The sequence below is a fragment of the Nannospalax galili genome, unplaced genomic scaffold, assembly GCF_000622305.1.
Source record: "Nannospalax galili isolate Female #2095 unplaced genomic scaffold, S.galili_v1.0 scaffold1077, whole genome shotgun sequence".
NCBI classification, from domain to species: domain Eukaryota; kingdom Metazoa; phylum Chordata; class Mammalia; order Rodentia; family Spalacidae; genus Nannospalax; species Nannospalax galili.
This window is the reverse complement of record NW_008340429.1, coordinates 212,034-229,181: the sequence shown is the minus strand read 5'-3', so window position 1 is coordinate 229,181 and position 17,148 is coordinate 212,034. Positions and strand designations below refer to the sequence as shown.

The window sequence follows — 17,148 nt, the reverse complement described above, 5'->3', positions numbered from 1 at the left end:
AAAAAAATAAATAAATAAATAAATAAATAAATAAATAAATAAATAAATAAAATAAAATAAAATAAAAAATAAAAAAAACATTAGGGACAAACAATGATAGAGCACACTTATCATAGACTAAAACTTGAACTTAGAAAACAAAAGGGGGAAAAATAGGCTTTTTCTTCTCCCTCTAGACTTCTCAAATAAGCTCTACTTCAATTTTTCACATGCAGTGATCAGGGAGTGACTCCTCTAAAGTGTGATTATGGATAACTCATTCCTTCTAACTCCCCACTAGTGTACTGGAAAACACCTGAAGAGGGCATATGGAAAGGACCTGATCCCTTAATACCATGAGGTACAGAATTTGTTTGTGTTTTTCCAGAAACCACAGCTGCACCTTTCTAGGTTCCTGGCAGGTATATGAAGCAATGGCATGGAGAAAGATCAGCTGATGTGACTCTGGGACCTATGGAGTGTGGAGGACCAAGGGCTCATCTGAAAAGACATCAATGTGGTCCTCTACAGAGTACTCAATGGAAGTTGGAAACTGCCCTACAAAAACTAACTCTTTGAAAAGCAAGTTAGATTTATACTAATGATAATGGTACCAAAATGAGTCGGGAGGGGTTGTAATAGAACCAGCTGGGTTCAGGCTTGTGCATTTGTTCCCTATGTGTTTGTGGTGGGAGATGATATTCAAATCTGACATAATATCACTACTCAATTATATCATATTGCATGTGTAAATTGTTACCTACATCATTGTGTTAATCAGGACTACAAAAAATCAATTATGATCATGTATCAACCTATTGCAATTTGAACAACTGTAAATCTTACTGTATAATGGAAAAAACCCTACCTTAAAGATTCTACATTCTGTTTTTCAAAAAATACTACAATGAAGAAAGCAAGTCATAGATTTAATCATTGGCATTACTTTTAGTATTATTGGAAATAACACCTGTGGCTACATCTAAAATGGCAAAACTGACTTTTGTTCTAGGTGACTTTTGCTTTAACATTTTTTTCCCAGCCATTTCCCTCTGCATCCAGTCAGTCATGAAGACTATGCCTGTAGCTTCAGTGGGTACATTGTTTCTACAATAGTGGTAAACTTTCAACTAGCCCAGTAGAACATCCAGGTAGCACATCCTCCCAGCTATACCTGCATCTCCAAGGAGCCCATTGTCTCTGCAATTCTGAGAAACTTGTTTTTACTAACCAAAACTTTTGGTTAACTGAAAACCTCTTTGTTAACTGACCTGCCCCTGGACTGGTGTAACTACGGTGATCTGATGTAACTATAGTTATTGGCTTTGCCAGTGGCATCATGTAATTATGGTTTTAGGCTTTATAAACCCCACCTTATGTCCCCTTGGGTCAAGATGTTTTGGGGGCATTATCCCCCTCTCTGACTGCCAGTCTTTTTGCTAGCTAATAAAGAACCGTGGTCACCGGCTGTGGCTGCTCTCCTCCAGCTATGGTCACTCTCCTGCTCTCTCAGTTCCTCTGATCAGTCATCTGGTCCAGACCCCAGGGCTGGTGAGGAGTCTGCGCCAGCATCGCCACATTCAGACGCAGGAGACCAGGTTCAGTGACACAGATCTGCTTTATTGCAGGAAAGTACGGGCTTGTATGGGGTAATAGTCAAATCACAACACAGCATATGGGATCCCTTATTAGCATGGCAGACTAGTATCCTATTACAATCTAGCAGGCCAGATGCCCTATTAGCATGATAAGTTTCAGTTTCTCTAAGTTTCAGATTCCTGGAAACCATGTGATATACATAGTTTTCTCTCTGATAAGAAACAGGAAGCACTGCATTCCAGCATGATAAGTATGTAAGGCAAAAGGCAAAATCAGTCACAAGGTTTTCCACAACAAAGAACTCCTAATTTACCATTACTATGTGGCATTCCTCTGTGCCTCATGCTCCATATTACACATCAACCATGGCCCTTTCCAGGAAATTCAGATTCATACTTTTGTAGACAATCTTATATAAAATTCTTCTCAAATATTGCGTAATCAACATGCTACAGATTTGGACTTTCAAGATGAACTAGAGAGTCTAAAAGATGCAATGTAGCTAGGCATGGTGGCATATGTCTTTAGTCCCAGCACATGGGAAGCAGAGGCAAGTAAATCTCTGGGAGTTCGAGGCCAGCCTGCTCTCTATAGCGAATCCAGGCCAGCTGGGGCTACAGGAAGACCCTGTCTCAAAAATGTTGGGGACCTCTGTTATGCAAAATAGAAGTCCCTTCACGACCGGACAGCTCATGCAGCTCGGGATCATGTGCTGAGGGCTCCTTTCATAGCAGGGTGCCTTCCTGGCATCTTTCCTGACTCTCCTTTTGAAGTGCCCGCCACAAATGCTCTAGCATAAACATGGCCTTTGACTCTGAAAGATACCATGCTTTCTGTGTGATTTTTCCAGGCAGACAGCAGTCTGGCAGAAACCCACTTCCATATGTAAATAGAATGCCTCACAAAGCATCTAACAGCCAAAGCTTTTACCACTACCCCCATGGTATAAGTATCCTAGTTTTCTCTTAATAGAGAGAGAGCTGGGTCACAGAGCTGCTGAATTACTGAGAGCAGAGACACTTAATAAAGCTGTAACACAGACTAAGCCGAGTCTTGTCCTGTGCCTTACTATCGGCGACCTAGCCTCTCCGGGGGGCGCACTCCCCCGTGACCAACTTACGGACATCCTAGCTTTCGCTGTCCTCGTACTCTTCCCGTGGGGTTCAATGGCCAGTGGACCTCGCATCCTGAGGAAAGTACACAGGTGAAATAGGGACAGGATTCGGCTGGACAACGCTCCAGTAGCAGAGAGAATGTCAGCACCGGAGCCGCGGGGAGACGCCTGTGGCCAGAGCCATGTGCGACTTGCCAGGTGTGGCAGGGACCCCGAGATACCCGTGCACCCCACGCCTGAGGCCCATAGAGACACAGAGAAGCCTGCGGGGCCAGACCCGCCTTCCTCCAGGCGCACGGCGGAGAATCCTGTGGACCTGCCGTGCCATCCCGAGAGTGCGCGCAGGGACCCCGGGTGCCCAGCGCACGCTCCCTATACAAAAAGACAAAAAAAAAAAAAGATGCAATGTTTTGGAGGGGTAAGAAATTAGAAAATAACCATACCCAATTGGATTATTGTCATTATGTTGTTACCACATACTGCATTATCCCCCTGAAGTATAACAATAGTGATTCTGATCAAAATAAAGTAAAGGCCCATGTTTTGGGAACATGGGAATAACATAATGCAACTTTGGATATTCTTGCTCCACAAAAGGATATAAAACAGCTAAGATCTATGCAACTAGATATCTCTTATGACCAAATCATTGGAAATATAATGGCTGTGTTTTAAACTTTTAGTCCCAATACATGGTTCAAAAATCAAAACGTTGCTTTTCTTGCTTTTCTCATTGTGACAGTAACTGGCTGAGTTCTTTGTTTTCTGTGAAGTTTGCAGAATTGGACTAACCTATACAAATGAAAATCTGCAATCAAAACTGATGCTAGTTATTCTCATGAAAAACATTTATATAAAAAGGAAGAGGAAATGTTGGAGAACACTGCTTTACCTGAATGCTGCTGAGAGCATGTTTAACTACGTGTGATGATGCATCTGGTCAAGTATGTCTACCTGGCAAAAGCTGTATAGGCATGTGTGTAGAGGCAGATAAAAGAATGCAGTGTTCCTTACCTTAGACTAGATAAGAAAAAAGCATTCTAACCACAGATCATAAGTTCTGTTGTGTTTAGCTAGTTTCCACTTGAGCAAATAAGTTCTTTGTTTTTAAATAGCATACCAAGAGCTGGTGGTGCACACCTTTAATCCCAGCATTCAGGAAGGAGAGGTAGGTGGATATCTGTGAGATCAAGGCCAGCCTGGTCTACACAGCAAGTTCCAGTTGGGGCTACAGGGAGACCCTGTCTCAAAACAACAGCAACAACAATAAAATAATAATAATAATAATAATAATAATAATAATAATAATAAAACAGCATGCCAAGAAGTCTTGAGAAAGCTTTCACAAGACTGTCTGCACTGAGAAATAGTCTTTGTTCATTCTATTTATGCAAGCTAGGGCAGTAGATACACAGTGGAATAGGAACTTGGAAGCTCTGTTTCCTCACCTCAACAGAGTATTTCCAGGTTCCCCACTCTTGAAATTCTAATGAAGTGCTGTGTCTTTCCTTCATGCTGTGCAGTCCCTCTTTGAGGATTCTCAGAATCCCTGCTACTCTTGACACAGCATTTTTTGGCAGTTATTTACTTCATGGCTCAAATAAACATATACAAACGTTCATGCTTTCCTGGCTTTTAGTGTTGGGAAACCCTGCTGTTAGGGTTGTAGTTCTTTATGTCCAGATAGCCCTAAGGGGCTCGGTGCCAAATGGAAGGACTCCCCTTTTCAGCAGGGGGCCTCCTGCTCTCTTCCTGGCTTACCTGGAAAGTGCCACCAAGCACGGATGCCTGACCTTATTTGGAACATGACCTTTGGCATAGTTACCTGGAGTAAAAACTATCCCCAAGTTTTTTCTATATGATAATCAGGCATTGCCTGGTAGTCGGATGATAGGAGCCCACTGCCACATGTAAATAAAGCATACTATGAGCACCTATCAGCTAAGGCTTTGGCTACTGCCTCCACACTATAATTTCTCTAGTTCTCCCACTGAATAAATGGAGCTGTTTCACTGAGTCTGGAGCTGTACCACTGCGTCTAGAGCTGTTTCTCCCTGGAAGGGCTTTCTTCCGTCAGTGCTCACTGGCCGTCCTGACTCCGTTCGCCACTTCTGCTCCCCCTACCCTTGTGGACCAGTGGCCAACAACCCACGAAGAGAGGGAGAGACCCCCGCAATTTAGGGCTTCTGGAAAACCTGGTATAATTGTAATGAATTTACCTTTGCACATTGGCACCCCTTTCTGACAGATTTCAAGTTTCTATGTTTTGTATTCTTGACGTTTTCACTAAAATGTGACATAGAGAGGTTCTTTTCTGGCCTTGTCTATTTGGAATTTTAAATGCCTACTTTATTTTTATACCCATGTCTTTTCCTAGATTTTGGTAATTTCCTGCTATAATTTTATTTAATAGGTTTTCTATGCCCTTGGTTTGTATCTCAACTCCTTCTTCTCCCCTTCATGTGTTTAAAAATATTTTATTTTTATTTTTTAATTATGTGTATATGTGTATATCTGTCTGTGGGTTTGTGCACATGAGTGCAGTGCCTGTGGAAGTTGGAAGATGATGTCAGATTTCCTGTAGTTAGAGTTGTGAGACCAACACTCAATATGGGTGCTTGGAACTGAACTTGCTCTTACAAGAGCAGTATGCACTCTTAACCATGAAGTAATTTCTCCAGCCTTCCCCCTCCATGTATTCTTTTTTTTAAGATGTATTTTTGTTTTTATCTATATGTGTCTGTATGAGTGTGTGTCATGTGCCTAAGAGGACAGAAGAGGGCACTAGATCCCCAGGAGTCAGCTGTCCAATATGGGTTTTGGGAACTGAACTTAGTCTTTGGAAGAGCAGCAAACCCTCTTAGCAGCTGAGCCATCTCTCCTGCCCACATATTCTTTTGTGGGGGGTGGGGTGCTGAGACAGGGCCTCCTTGTAGCCCCAGCTGGCCTGGAACTTGCTCTGTAGACCAGGTTGGCCTCAATCTTATGGAGATCTGCCTACCCTGTGTCCCAAGTGCTAGGATAATTGCCACCATGTCCAACTGCCCATGTGCTCTTAAGTTTGACCTGTTCATTGTTTCCCAGAGTTCTCTAAAGTTGGGGTCACAGTTGCATTTCTTTGTATGGTTGTCTGACTATAATTCCTTCACCTTGTCTTCAATCCCTGATATTCCTTCTTCTGAGTAATATAGTATAACAATGGTGTTTTTCATTGTTTTTTGTTTTTGTTTCTTGTTGGGGAGCTTTGCTTTGGTAGGGGCATGTGATGCTATAAAGTTAAATTCACTGCTGGGAGGTGCATGTGGCATCCAATTCCCTCCTCCCACTGCCCTTACGACAACCTGAGGCAAAAATTCTCCAAAACCTCTGTTTGGAGGATCTTAATGAGTTTATTGGACTTGCTTACTGAGCATGGGGTGCTGGTTTACTTACAGAAGAGTGGGCACCCCCTCCATTCACGGCTGTGATCAAAAGTCCACACCCAACATAAGTCCGGTGGCTTCCCAACAGCCACACAAAATGGCAAGAGAGCAGCCTCGTGGTTTTCCTGGCTTATATACCCTTAGTCCCTCCCCTTCAAGCACCTAAGGTCAACCAATTAGCTGGAGTAGGTAAGGGGCTTGACTCCTTCCGCAGAGAGTGGGCAGCACCATGGCTTGTCATCATAGGGTCAGAGGAACATCTGGGTCACAGATGCCATGGAGCACATGTAGAAGTCAGAGGACAGTTTTCAAGAGCTATTTCTCTGCTTCCACTGTAGGATTGAATGATTCAACTCAGGTTATCAGCGTGGCAAGCATTTTTAACCTGCCAAGTCATCGCATCAGCTCTCCACTGTTTTTATTTGATTTATTATTTTTCATTTCTAAGATTTCTGTCTGATTTTCTTTCTTTTTAACTTCTGATTCTCAGTTTCTTGAATTTTTCATTGAGATCTTGAGTTTACTCCCTTACCTAATTCATCTGTTTGTTTGACTTTTCTTTGAGGTTGTTGGTTAATTTCAAAATAATTAGTTTTAAATTCTTTATAATTTCAACTGTTTCAGCCATTTAGTCCCAGCACTGGTCTGCAGAGGCAGATGGATCTTTGTGAGTTCAAGGCCAGCCTGGTCTACATAATGAGTTCCAGGCCAGCTAGGACTAGAGGAAGACCTTGTCTCAAAAAGACAAAATAATAATAATAATAATAATTTCAACTGTTCCAATATCTTTGGATTCAGTTATTGCAATATTATTAACTTTGGAGGAATCATATGCCCTTGCTTTTTCATATTTCTTGTGTTTCTATGTTGTGATTTGTGCATCTGCTGAAGTACACATCTCTTTTACCTTTTTATGAGGGTCTTTATAGTGGGAAGCCCTTCCCTTCTCTGTTACCACTGCCACAATAGTGACAGAAAGCAGACAGCAGTAATAAAAAACGTAATTCCAAAACAAACCACATACTTAAATATAAGGGAAAGAAATTGAGCCAGGCCTGGTGGCATATACCTTTAATCCCAATGTATTAGTTATTTTTATGTTGCTGTGATAAACACCATGACCAAGGTCACTTATAGAAGAAAGAGTTTATTGGACTTACAGTTCCTGAGAGATAAGAGAGGCATGCCAGGAGGCAGTCAGAGCAGAAAGCTGAGCACGCACATCTTCAAGCAGGTACAGGAAGCAGAGAGAGACAGACAGACTAGAAGTGGGATTAGGTTGTATACTCTCAAAGTCCACCCCCAGTGACATGCTACCTCCATCAAGGTCACACCTCCTAAAGGTTCCATGACCCTCCCCAAACAGGGCCACCAACTAAGTGTTCAAAACTTGGAGCTTATGGAGGAACATTTTCATTCAAACCATCACACCCAGCCCTAGGGAGGCAAAGGGAGCCAGATCTCTGTGAGTTTATGGCCAGCCTGGTTTACACAGCAAGTTCCATTACAGGTCAACCAGAGCTAAATAGTGAGAAATGTCTCAATAAAAGAAAAAGGAAAAAAATCCAACTGGAAGCATCAGCTAAATACCAAATAATGTTAGAGAAGGAGCTAGGATCCTTACAAGATAATAAGGAACTTAAAAGTTATTAAAACTCAGCTGGAGAGATGACTCAGTGGTTAAGAACACTGGCTGCTCTTGCAGAGGACCCAGGTTCGGTTCCCAGCACCCATATGGTGGCTAACAACCATCTGTAATTCCAGTTACAGGAATCTAACGCCTTCTTCTGACCTCCATGGGCATTGCACAACACAGGTGCACTTACACACATGCAGGCAATACACTCATACACATAAAATAATAAAGTATTTTTTAAAGAAATTAAAATGAAGGATAGCATAATAAAACAAAGACAAAGACATAAAAGCAAAAAAGAAAGCCAGTCAACATTTCTTACTTCTGAAGAAATATAAGATGATGACACTTCAGTATTTTCTCAGGCTTTTCATTTTTCAATTTACTTGATACGGGGGACAAGGTAGAGTACTGAGTCATTTTCTCTCTGGAAGCAGCTGTGCTCTCCACTACACCAACAACACATTCATTTTCTCTTTGAAGTCCAAATAGCTTAGATGCAAAAGGACTCACTGCAGGTTGCTCTCATTCCCCATTTCCTGCTAGTGCATTCCTGCTACTATCCTGAATTGCACTCTTACGGGTGTTTTCTATATCCAAGGTGACAACACAGGAAATGCAAAGGTGGTCCTCAAACTGTTGCCACGAGCTGAGTCTGAGTACCCAGTTGGACATGCCCTCGAACAGAGGCACTGTGCCAGTGGATGCATAGCGTGGGGAATGCTTGAGTAGTAATTGTAATTGCATTTCCATCACAACTCCAGCACTCTGAGAATGTAGAAAGCAGTTAGATCAGAGTAATCTGCCCTCACAGCATGAGCTCTACTCACTGAGTGATCTTGCATACCCTAACCATCCTGGTATCTGTCCTAGCATGTGTGCGCAAGCACACATGCACACACACACACACACACACACACACACATATTCATACACAGCTGGTCTCTTCTCAGAGGTGGTCTAGGCTGCAATTTTCCAAATGTCATCATCCTCAGCTTCTTTCTTCCACTCAGTACACATTTCCCTCTCAAGTAAGCCTGCATCCACAAGTTGGAGTCCAAGTCACAACCAATTTCCTGAGTTCACGCTGATTTGTGATAGTGGCTAGTTCATAGTCAGTGTAAGCTACATAAGACCTTGTCTTCAAATAACTAAATGAACAAAGTTTGGGAAGATAGCTCCGCTGGCAAAGTGCTTGCCACGCAAACATAAGGACCTGAGTCCGATCCCCAGCACTTATGTAAAAAGTTGGGCATGGTGTCATGTAACCCCAGCTCTGGGGAGGGAAAGACAGGCAGAACCTCTTAGCTTGCTAAGGACAGATCTCAACCAAGGCTAATTTATTACTTATTACACAAATTAGCGATAAATAAATATTAAATCATCAGTGACAAAGTAACTAACAAATTTTTCTTTTTTAAAAATGGTCTACATATGGAGTTCCAGGCCAGCTGGAGCTACAGGGAGACCCTGTCTCAAAAAGACCAAAAAAAAACTTTATTATTTTTATTTTATGTATATGAGTATAGTGCCTGCATGCATGGCATCAAATTCCCCCCTGGAACTGGAGTTATGGACAGTTGTTGGCCGCCATGTGGGTGCTGGGAATCCAAGTCAGATCTTCTGCAAGAGCAGCCAGTGCACTTAACCACTGAGACATCACTCTAGCCCCTTTTCAATGGAATCTTCCCTTTTCAATGGAATCTAGCCCCTTTTCAATGGAATCTTCCCTTTTCAATGGAATCAATTGTTGCATTCCTAAATGCAACTCAAGTTGGTAGAGTGCTTGCCTAGCATACACAAAATCCTGGGTTCAAGTCCCAGCTCCACATAAATTCAAGGCATAGTGGATTCAAGGCCACACACTTATAATCTCAGCATTCTGGAGACAGAGCTAAGCAGATCTCTGTGAGCTCCAAGCCAGCCAGGGTTACATGGTGAGCAAATTGTTCTGCAACTGCTCTGCAGAATTGAAGATGACCCCAATGATAACTTTGAGAAGCCACCCTGTTGTTCTATCAAGCATGAACATAATTCAGAAACATATTTAGATACATCTTACAAAGAAAACCATCTGTTCGTTTTTTCCAGTGCTGGGATTGAACCCAAGGTCTTCATACATACTAAACAAGATTCTATCACTGAGGGGCTGGAGAGATGGCTCAGCGGTTAATAGAACTGCTCTTGCAGAACTGACCTGGGTTCAGTTCCCAGCACCCTCATGGCAGTTCATAACTCCCTATAACTTCAGTTTCAGGAGATCCTATTAACTGGCCTCCACGGGCTCCTACATACATGTGGTACACACATACTCATGCAAGCCCATATACATAAAAGTGAATAAAAAGGCCTCTACTAGAAACTTTCCATAAGTTGTTGGCCAGAGTGATCCAGGAAACTTGCAAAATTACACAGGCTATTGCCACAGTCCTTGATGGCCTCCCAGAACTTGAAGGTAAGCCCTACTGCTAAAGACAGAACATACTTCAGACATAGGATTTGGAGCAATGGAGATGGAACTGACCTGAAACCACTTCTCCTGAAGACTAGCTCTCATAGCTTTAGAGAGCAATATGAAGGTGCCAAGGGAAAACATCCATCAATGGTCCAACACCAGCTTCAAGACCGAATAATCACATCAATGGCTGGCACAGCATACATCACTGGTGCAATAGTGGCACTTTTATCTTGGGGGCAATCAAAAGCTATGTAATTGGACTAAAAGCCAACTCAATGGGAGGACAAGTGTGCTACTGTAAACATAACCAAATACACATGGCTGGAGTGGTCATAGGTCTTAGAGACAACCCCAAGACTGTCACATCCCTAGACTAATGTAATTTCTTACTATGTGCAAAATATGTCTCCTTACATTTACAGACAAATATCCAAGTCACCACTCATCAAAGAAGCTTATTTTGCACCAGTTGGAGACCATTACCAAGTACCACAACTGATCACACATAGACGTTGTCTATGAATTGCCCAGGTCTAAGTGACACATCTACAATGCAACCTCTCATTAATTCTCATTAATGAAGCTCTCTCATGCAACAGAGGGCCAGGAAGACAAAAGGTCTCAAATGGCCAAAATGTAGAGATTAAGGGTCTACAGAGTGTGAGTCCTTGGACAGGACTCATATTAAATTTCACCCAACCAGGGCTCAGGGACCATGCTTGTTCTATCAAGCTTGAACATAATTCAGAAACATATTTAGAGACATCTTACAAAGAAAACCATCTGTTCCTTTTTTCCAGTGCTGGGATTGAACCCAAGGAAGAGGGGATGGAAAAATTGTAAGAGCCAGGAAGGAGGTGCATGACCCTATGGAATGAGAGTCCTACAATAACCTGGGACCCTGCTCATATGATTCTATGGCAATGGTCTCAGCACACACAAGTCCCATGCAAACTCAGGCAGACAAAAACCCAGCATAAAACTGGGAAAATGAACAGCATACCCCAGTCTTAGCTGAAGAAATACTGACAACTGATTAATGCTAGGTGAGGAAAAATTGATCTTCCTAAAACAAGGAACTCTTAGATAGGCTGTTGTGTCCCAGGGACCTGGTTCCTCCAAGGGGCGGGGCCTGCTGCAGAGACCTGATTGCGGAGAGTTAGCCACGGAGGGAGGGGCTTCTGGGCACCATCTTGGGACTGAAGCCAGGAATGTCGCAGTGGCACATTGGCGGGCCTGGAAAGAAAGATGGCCCAGGCGTCTCACGCTCGTGGACGCGAGAGGGAACATTTACTGACCTGGGGCAAGACCGCGGGCCCAAGATGGGTGGGCAAAAGTTAACAGAGACTGTGGGCAGGCGTGGAAGCCATCTGGAATGGCCGCTGTGCCCCAGAGAGCTGGGTGCCAGGTGTCGGGGGTGTTTGTTTCTTTATAAGTTCGTCCATTTCCCCCCTCCCTACCCAAGATATAAAATGAAAAATTCACATAAAGATATGTTATATGGTTTGTCTGATAGTGCAAGAGACCCCAAGAGAACTCAGGTGACAGCTGTCTAGAGACTTGCACTGGGGAACATCTGGGGACACTGACGACACAATAGGCCTTAACACAGATGACAGTGTATGGATTCCAGTGGGGATGGGGGTATAAAGATGATTAAGATTGAGATATTCTGTATGAAATACAGAAAAATTCAATAAAAATTTTTTAAAAAAAGCTTCTACTACTGAGCTACATCCCACCCCGGGTATTTCTTCACTAATAAGTACTCATAGAGAAGAACCAAACGAAGAGAAGGGAGGGCTATCAAGAGAACTGATGCTGAAGGAAATCCATGCTGTAATTTGGTCTCTGTTCGGGTTTTCATTTGTTCTGTATTTCTTACCTGTGTGTTGCCTCAATATTGTTTTAGAACTTTGTTTTGTTTACATTAATATTCTGGCTACATGGGCTCCCAGGTTGACAGTTCTTTTAGCACTTAAAACCTACTATACTACTTCCTTCAGGCCCCAGGGCTTCTAGGGGTGGGGCAATCACAGTGCTCTGTGATTAAGAGCACTTACTGCTCTTGCAGACGACCTGAGTTTGGTGCATAGCATCCAAGTCAGGCAGCTCACAATCACTTGTAAATCCAGGTCTGGGGGATCTGATGCCTCTGACCTCTGTACTTGCACTCACACGCACATACACACACAGACACATAATTTAAAATAATAAAAATTTTTTGAAGACTTTAAAGGGGTCTGGATAGATGACTCAGCAGTTAATAGCACTGGCTGTTCTTCCAGAGAACCCAGGTTCGATTCCCAACACCCACATGGCAGCTAACAACCGTTCTTAACTCTAGTTCCAGGGAATCTGACGCCCTCTTCTGGACCCCACAGATATTTCATACATGGGTGCATGCACTTACATGCGGGCAAAACACTCATACACATAAAATAAAAATAAAGTAAAAAATAAAGGGGCTCAGTAGTAGAGTGCTTTCCTCAAATGAATGAAACTAAGTTCAACCCCAGTACCGAGGGTACTAGGGAGAGGTGGGAATGTAAATAAAGTGTAGAGTGACATGAGGCCTTGTCATAGTTAGGTTCAGCTGTCAACATGAGACAAACCTAAAGTCACCTGGGAAGAAGGAATCTCAACTGAAGAATTGCTTTGATCAGAATGGCCTGTGGCAATATCTGTGAGACATTGTCTTAATTGCAATTGATGGAGGCGGGCCCAGCCCACTGTGGGCAGTACCATCCATAGACCCAGGCTGTACAAAAGAGCTGAGAAAGGTAGGGATACGAGCCAATAAGCAGCAGCATTCCTCCATGGTTTCTGCTTCAAACTCCAGCTTGAGTTCCTGCCCTGACTTCCCTCAGTGATGGACTGTGACCTGGAAGTATGAGTCAAATAAATTCTTTCCTCCACAAATTGCTTTTGGTCAGAGTGTTTTATCACAGGAACAGAAAGCAAACTAGAACAGGCCTAGACTTCAGTCCCTAGCACCAGGAAAAAAAAAAAGTGCTACCACAAGAGATAACATTACTGGAACAGGATTGAAGATGGTCACTGTCCAAGGGCTAGTTTGTTTTCTCAGTCAGTCAAAGAATTAAAAGACAGACACCACAAAGAGTAACAGACATACAGCTTCATTGAAAGATAAAGAATCACACCATACACATAAACGTACACACACACACACACACACACACACACACACACACACACGGAAAAAAGCTCTCCACAAGTGGAAAGGGAACCTGGAAATCAAAAATCCAAATTCCCTGGGAAGGCCTGGGTTTTTAAGGTTTTAGTGATTTCCCTTCCCTTTATTCTGGATTGATCAACTTAAAGAAGAGAAGATCACAGCTCCAAGCTATGTTCAGGGCTATGTGAATCTAAGTAGGTCAGTTGAAGGGGCCTTGTTGGAGTTCAAAATAAGGCCTCCCTGCTGCAAAAGGAAGGAAGTGTGACACCAAGAAACAGCAGCAAATGTGCCATCTTTATTACCTCTCAGTGACCCTGATTGCTTATTAGGGATTTAGTCCCTTACATTCAAGTTATCACACTACCTCAACCTCTTAGGATAGACTATCCAAAACAAAAACTAAGAGGCTAGGAAGATGGTTCTGCTAGAATGACCATCTTTGAGTGTATTTGCCACCCAAGAATGAGGACCTGAGTTCAAATTCTGAGACCCATGTAAAGAAGGTGGGCACAGTGGCCCAATGGCTCACACCAGCAATCCCAATGCTGGAGAGGTGGAGACAAGAGGACAGGAGGATCCCTGGTGTTTGCTGGCCAGCTACTTTGGCAGAATCAGCAAGCACCAGGTTCAGTGAAAAGATTCTGTCTCAAAATATAAGTGTGGTGGAGCATGCCTTTAATCCCAGCACTCAGGAGGCAGAGGCAAAAAGATCTCAGTGAGATGGAAGCCAACCTGGTCTACATGGCAAGTTCCAGGCCAGCTGGGGTTACAAGGAGACCCTGTCTCAAAAAATAAATGGATAAAAACAAAAGGAATGAAATTTTGACACATGCTACAACATACAAGAACCTCCAGGACACTATGCTAAGTGAAATAATCCAGTCATAGAAAAGACAAATATGATCTGGGTATAGTGGCACGTGCCTGTAATCCCAGAACTTGGGAGGTATAAACAAGAGGATCAGAAGTTCAAGGCCATCCTCTGCTACTTAGTAAGTTCAAGGCCAGCCTGAGATACATGAAACCCTTTCTCAAAAAAATTTTAATAAATATTATATGATTCTACTTTTGAGACACTTAGCCAAATTTATGGAGACCATCAGCATGGTAGTTGCTAGGTAGGAATGAGTAGGGACGTTGGTATTTAATGTGTATACAGTTGCATATTTACAAGATGAAGAGTTCTATAGACGGAGAGTGGTGATCATTACATAACAGTGTGGATGTACCTACCACCACTGAACTGAACACTGAAAAAAATGTTAAGATAGTAAATTTCTGTTCTGTGTATTTTACCATAATCAAAAAAATTTAAAGAAAATTATATAAGCAGGGTGGTCAATGTCTGCAATTTCAGCATTCCAGAGGCTGAGCAGGAGAATTACAAGTTCAGGACCAGCCCTGAACTACAAAGGAGTTTGAGGCCACCCTGGACTACATTTTTTAAAATATTTTATTATCTTTATTTTATTTTTTATGTGTATGAGCGTATTGCCTGCATTTGTATAAGTGCACCCATGTCGTACAATGCCTTCAGAAGTCAGAAGAGCACATCAAATCCCCTGGAACTGGGGTTACAAACAGTTGTCAGCCACCATGTGGGTGCTGGGAATCAAACCCAGGTCCTCTGGGAGAACAGCTTTTCTTAACCACTGAGCCATCTCTCACAGCCCTGGACTACATTTTTTTTTTTTTTTTTAATGAAAAGGAAGTAAAAGTAAAGGACCTGGCTTCTAGAGTTTCATAGAATAATGCCAGCCCTCTGAATTTGAATCTTTCACATTACTGCCACAAAGCAAAGCTAAGAGGGCAAATAAGTTGCAAAAACTATCATAAATCTCATTTTATATATTCAGATAAATACTCTCCCAAACCAGTAGACACTGTTATAGTGCCACGCTATAGAACGGAAACCAAGATGGCACAGTACAGACCAGAATGCAGTAGAAGCCCAGCAGTGATGTAGTACAGGTAAATCCATCACCAGAAAAATTAAGTTCCAACCTGATTGGAGAAATACTGACGGTAAGTCCGAGACCTGTTAGATGAAAGGAAATCTAAAAGAATGTCTTGAAAGTGTTTGAAATGGAAATGGAAGCCTTGGGAAGGCATCGCTTCCTAGGAAAGAAGTGCTAGGAAGAGGATGTACACCTTGAGAGCTGACTGAGAAGAGAAAGAAGCACACTGCGAAGAATCCCCCAGAGACGAGTTACAAAATAGACCACCATCCGACGAACCAGCCTTTTTCAGCGTGCATTCTGCTCTACGAACACCAGGAGGCACTCAGCTCAGAAATCTTACTAATCTCTTGCAAGTGCTAAAGCAGGAAATTTTTTTTTTACACGTTTCAAAACACACAGAAAATAGCAAGCATAATATTTCATGAAGAAAATTAAAAATTAAAATGAATTATATATATATAATTTTTTTTGAGACAGGGTCTCTCCGTAGCCCCAAGTTGGCCTGAAACTTGTTATGTAGATCAGGCTGGCCTTGATATCACAGAGATCTGCCTGCCTCGGCCAGAGTGCTGGGATTAAAGGTGGCACCACCACGCTCTGCTAAAATCAGTTGTATTTTAAAACTAACCATGAAACAGGAAAATTAAAGCACAGCACTCCAACCTAAATTAAATAACCTTAAACATTCACTTAGTGGCATGAAAAAACTAGAACTACAACTCAGAAATTGACAAGAAAACGAAAAGAAAGGACAACAGAGTTAGTCAATCACAGGCATTGGGGGGGAGGAAATCGATTCAGAAAAAGGGAATAAGACTAAAATTAAAGATGTCCAAAGGGAAATGTTTTACTTTAAATATAATTACTTGAATTGAGGAAAGAAATAAAAACAAAATCAAGAAAGCAACAAGAGGGTCCTTGGGGAACGTTGGTAGATACAGCGGCCGAGAAACCCCAGAGGTATTACAGCCCTGAAGAAGAAAACAGTAGAATAGATGTAATATTCAAAATTACAACGCAAGAAAACTTTCTGAAACTTGACTGCATATCAAAAGCATCTTCAATGAGCTTAGGAAAACTCATCTGGAATGGGAAAATTCAGAGGAATATCTTAGAAAATCAATGAAATTTAGAAGAAAAAATCCTTTAGACCTCAAGCTGAAAATTACATTATAAAAGACAAAAATAGTTCCGGAAAACAGGCCTTTCTGGGAGCTTCCCGGCGACTGTCCAAGGGTGCTTACACCGCTGAAAATGAAGCCTCAGCAAAAGGACTAGAAAGCGCCCGCGGGGCTCGAACCACACACGAGGTGTTTGGTTAATTTGTAGAACCGCGAAGGAACCGCTGAGCTAAAGCTAGTCCGGCAGGTCTTTCCTTGTTATAGTGTTATGACGGTGAAAAAAAACGCACGTCACAAGTGGTGAGTCAGCGTGTAACTGCTCCCAGCTGGCAAGGGCATTTGAGACTGCCCAACCCGCTCCCAGTTCCAGTCACTTGGTGAGCACTCCTGGCGACGCGCGTGGCTGCGCAGATTCCACCCTCCCATTACTCTCTTCCGCTGTCCTTTCCTACAAGTAGCAGCCATCCATTCCATAAATCCACACCAACCTCTGAGCTCCCCCAGCAACCACGGCGTCGCTGTGATATCAGCTTTTAGAGTCAGTCTAATTCCTCCCAGGGGTGTGGAAGCTTTATAAAGTGCAAACTCTATTTTCAGGCTTTATCTTGGAACTTCACTGCTTAAAGCAAGTAAATCTCACTGATTTTTTATAAATATAT

The 17,148-nt window shown here is 42.5% G+C and overlaps 1 long non-coding RNA gene across 1 annotated transcript in view; it reads left to right on the top strand.

Annotated features, from left to right (window-relative positions):
* LOC115070754 overlaps nucleotides 1–1,447 on the top strand; it is a 5,763-nt gene extending 4,316 nt beyond the window's left edge. The window contains exon 2 of the long non-coding RNA XR_003849891.1: nucleotides 368–1,447. This is a non-coding gene — a long non-coding RNA (uncharacterized LOC115070754). The remainder of the gene's footprint in view (nucleotides 1–367) is intronic.
* Nucleotides 1,448–17,148: the final 15,701 nt, after the last annotated feature.